Source organism: Tympanuchus pallidicinctus, unplaced genomic scaffold, assembly GCF_026119805.1.
Source record: "Tympanuchus pallidicinctus isolate F22 unplaced genomic scaffold, pur_lepc_1.0 scaffold1, whole genome shotgun sequence".
Lineage (NCBI taxonomy): Eukaryota > Metazoa > Chordata > Aves > Galliformes > Phasianidae > Tympanuchus > Tympanuchus pallidicinctus.
This window is the reverse complement of record NW_026294618.1, coordinates 5,008,875-5,012,904: the sequence shown is the minus strand read 5'-3', so window position 1 is coordinate 5,012,904 and position 4,030 is coordinate 5,008,875. Positions and strand designations below refer to the sequence as shown.

The 4,030-nt window shown below is 47.8% G+C and overlaps 1 protein-coding gene across 10 annotated transcripts in view; it reads left to right on the top strand.

The window, feature by feature from the left end:
• Positions 1-4,030, top strand: part of EXTL3 (exostosin like glycosyltransferase 3) — a 132,273-nt gene that overhangs the window by 89,790 nt on the left and 38,453 nt on the right. The gene's annotated exons all lie outside the window — the stretch shown is intronic.

Sequence of the window (4,030 nt, the reverse complement as noted above, 5' to 3'; positions counted from 1 at the left end):
GCTCCCAGCTCAGCCTGTCTTCGTAGGAGAGGTGCTCCAGTCCCCTGATCATCTTTGTGGCTCCTCTGCACCCTCTCCATCAGCTCCCTGTCTTTTTTGTACTGGGGGCTCCAGCCCTGGACACAGCACTGCAGATGGGGCCTCACAAGAGCAGAGTAGAGAGGGACAATCACCTCCCTGTCCCTGCTGGCCACCCCTCTGCTGATGGAGCCCAGGATACCATTTGCTTTTCCCAGTAAATTTTCCCAGTATTTCTCAGTAAAACAAAGTGGTGACAAAGCTAAAGACCTTTGGGCAGAGGATGAAGCTCCATGTGTGCAGTCTGCCTGGAGTTGGGATAAACCTGTAGAGATGCCCTCATGAAGGAACGTACAGAAGGCTTGGTGCTGGTAGTGGCCATGCTGCAGGGTTGAATGCACTACCCCTTGCTTCAGTGGATTGCAGAAGGGTGGTTTTCAGTTTTCCTCAGCCTTTTTCAGAAGGGTTTTGGGACAGCTCCTGTCTCATGCTGACTTGGTGCCCAGGGCTTGCTTATGTCGTGTAGGTACAGATGGAAGCCTGGGGGGCAATGGCCAGGTCCGTGCCTTTGCTACTCAGAGAGCTGGAAAAGCCCAAGCCAAAAACACTGTGGATGTGATTTAGTAGCACGTTACCTGCCTTTTCTCAGCCTAATTTCAGAGGTCAGAACATGCTCTCACCTGAGTTTTCCAGGCCTTTCATACAGCATGTGAAGGCCATTACACAACATTAGCTTGCTGCTTGGGGAAAGCTGGTATTAGCTCTGTGTTAGGACTCTTTTCAAAGCTCTCAGTGATCGTTTACGTGATGGGCTCCTATTCAAGCTCATGGGTACAAGGTAGAAAATGGAAGCAAATAGCATCTGATACTGCTTCCTGACAGAGGTGAAAAATCGAGTGGGCTTTTTGGCAGAATTCCTGCTCTCCTGGGGTGGTTTTTTTTGTGAGCTTTTTTTTTCTTTTCTTACCTATATGGATCTCTAATGGCACTTTCCTAGCCATAGCCATGGAGTGCCTGTAGAGCAGGACTGATTTTTAATTCCCCCAAAGTTCCTGATGATCCAGGACTGGGAAGAGGAACGTGATTCTGAAGCAGGCTTAAATTGTAAAGCACATTCAGATCTGCTAAGCAACAGCATTGACACGTTTAAATAAATCTGCTGTTGAGTAATGCAGAGTGACATATTGAGAGCAATTAAAAAAAACCAAAACAGCACAAATTTGGGAAATGACTGGAATGGAAACAGAGCATAGAGGACATTGGATAAAGGAGAGGGAGGGCTACTCCACAAACAGAGTGTGATGGAGAACAAGAGTAGCCATCAGGAGGGGTGAGACAATAGTGGGAGTGTGAATTGATGCTGCAATTGTCTCTTGGCAGTAGGTCCTTGTGATTGTACTTCTCTGCCAGTGCTGATGGTCACAAGGATTGAAGAGATTTTACTGCCTAGTTCAGAAGGGAGCACGTGGTGGGACATCACACAGAGAGAGGGATTGGAAGGTGCTGTTTGTATTCCTGCAGCTTTCTTGCTGCGTGCAGAGTGGGGTCTGGCTTCTGTTGTATCCATCATTACAGAGCTGTGCAACACTGCATCAGTGACTACGCAGGTGGAATTTGGAGGTTTTGTACTTGGAGCTGGTGAGAGAAATTAACTTGTAGGGCTCAGCTGTGGAATGCCTTGCTGCGGTAAGCTGTGAAGCCCAAGTGCTTATGGTAGTTTTCATTTTTCCTTTTCTTATTTTTTAAACAGTCCAGACTTTGTACTGATAAGAATGTACGTGATTGATCGCTCCAGAAAAGCATTTTGGTGAGAAGCTCTCTTCTTCAAGGTCTCATACAGCTCTTATTTGCTGGCTATTAGGGAAAAATTGTTCTGAATCAGCTGTTCTGTGATTATAATGCATGAGTATTTGGCACCAGAGCGGCTGGAAATGGGCATTTAGGAGTAAGGGCTGACGTGAAGGGATTATTGGTTGGATGTAATGCAGCCATCTTTGTGCTTCTTTATTATTTTACTGGAGTCTGTACAGTGGTCAAATGGAGTTGTGGATTTTGTGGCTACCTTAATGACTTTGTTCCGAGCCGATGCCTCATGTCTGTCTGTGTAGCATGGTCACAGCAGGGTTAGTAGCTCTGCTGCTGAGCCCTTCCAGGCTCTCAGGAATATTTCCCAAGTCCTGACAACAGCTCCTTTTCATGGCTGGGCACCAGGTGCTTACTCTGGGCATGAACAGCTTTTGTCCCGTGAATGACAATATTTAGTTTAGGAGTCAGTCAATGTTATTGAGTATATAAAAGGGAGATAGCTATGCTGTCCTGTGCTATATTTTTAAGATCTGTTGCTGTTTGTGGCTCAAACCATGGAGGGAAGATTGAGACTGCTCACTCTGCTCTCCTGTACATAGTCACTGATGGAAGTGACCAGAAGAGAGATTGGTGGCATCCTTGTTCATCAGGACCTCTTGGCACCTATTCAGCAAGCAGGTCCTGAGGATGGCCTGAGCTGGACGTGGTCTGGTCTTTGGGATGATGGTATAGCAGGCAGTATTGAAAGCCATTGCTTTGTCTGTAGGAGTGCTTGGCTGGCACAATATCCCAGTGCCCATTTCTGAACTGCTCTGAGGATACTTGGCCCCACTCACCCAGCAAAAACAGCTGCTGTGCATTGGAGATTCCTGCCTGAGGTCTTTTTAAGCCTGGTGCTTCCCAGCCAAAGTGACTTCCACCTTTCCAAATGTACTTCCTCTGCTAGCGTTTGGATTGAGTTGGACACTAAGATGAGCAGAGGGCTGGAGCAGCTCTCCTGTGAGGAAAGGGTGAGGGAACTGGGCTTGTTTAGCTTGGAGAAGAGAAGGCTCCAGGGAGACGTCAGTGTGGCCTTCCAGTACTTGAAGGGAGCTTAGAAACAGGAGGGGGAACGGCTGTTTGTGAGGGTGGATGGTGATGGGACAAGGGGGAATGGTTTTAAACTGACACAGGAGAGGTTTAGGTTGGATGTTAGGAGGAAGTTTTTCCCCCAGAGGGTGGTGAGGCACTGGCACAGGTTGCCCAAGGAGGCTGTGGATGCCCCATCCCTGCAGGCATTCAAGGCCAGGCTGGATGTGGCTCTGGGCAGCCTGGGCTGCTGGTTGTTGACCTGCACACAGCAGGGGGTTGGAACTGGATGAGCACTGTGGGCCTTTGCAACCCAGGCCATTCTTTGATTCTGCTGGGAGCTGGCAGGTGGGACTTTGCTGGTTCAGATCAGTGGGGCAGTTCCGTAAATGCAGAGCATATCCACCAGATCCATGGCACGTGGTTTCTCTGGGATGTTTTTCCCTGGCCCACAGAAGTGCTTTAGTGATGTTAACTCTTTGAAATCCCGTCAGCTCTCAGACCAGCTCTGCACATCCTGCTGCCAGCTCCAAGAAGCTGTAGAGTCATTAACCTTGCACAGTTGTGGCAGTTTGAAGCAGCTGCCCCAGTATCACCACTCTGCAGCGGATGAACAGCTAAAGCATTTGGACACTGTATGATTAGATCAAACAAATTGTCTCAAAGCCACAAGATGTTCAGCTGGACTGCTTGTTCAATAACAGTTAATAGGGATTTCTTTGAAAAGACATTATTGCTTAGTATTGCATTCTTTAATCTTGTTACAGCGTTCTAATAAAATGGGACTTTGCCATCTAGTTCTTCCAATAACTTTTGAACCCGTCAACTGTTTTCACTCAGACTGGGGGGATACAGCTCACTGAAGCATGAACTCCCTATAAGTGCCCTGGAAATAGAAAAAAGAAGTTCTCTACAGGGTTTTGGAGAGCCCCATGAAAGCCTGGAGCCAGTAAGAACTGAGGCTCCGTTTGTGCTGCTGTTCCCAGAACTTGTTAGGGGCTGCCCTCAGACAACAGATTATATTTTTCTCCCAGTGCAGAGCTGTGCATTGTCTGTTAGAAAGTGCCAGAGCACGTTAATCATCATCCCAGCTGTTTCCCTAGCAAGCCACCAGGACACAGTTAGGTTCAGGAGTGCA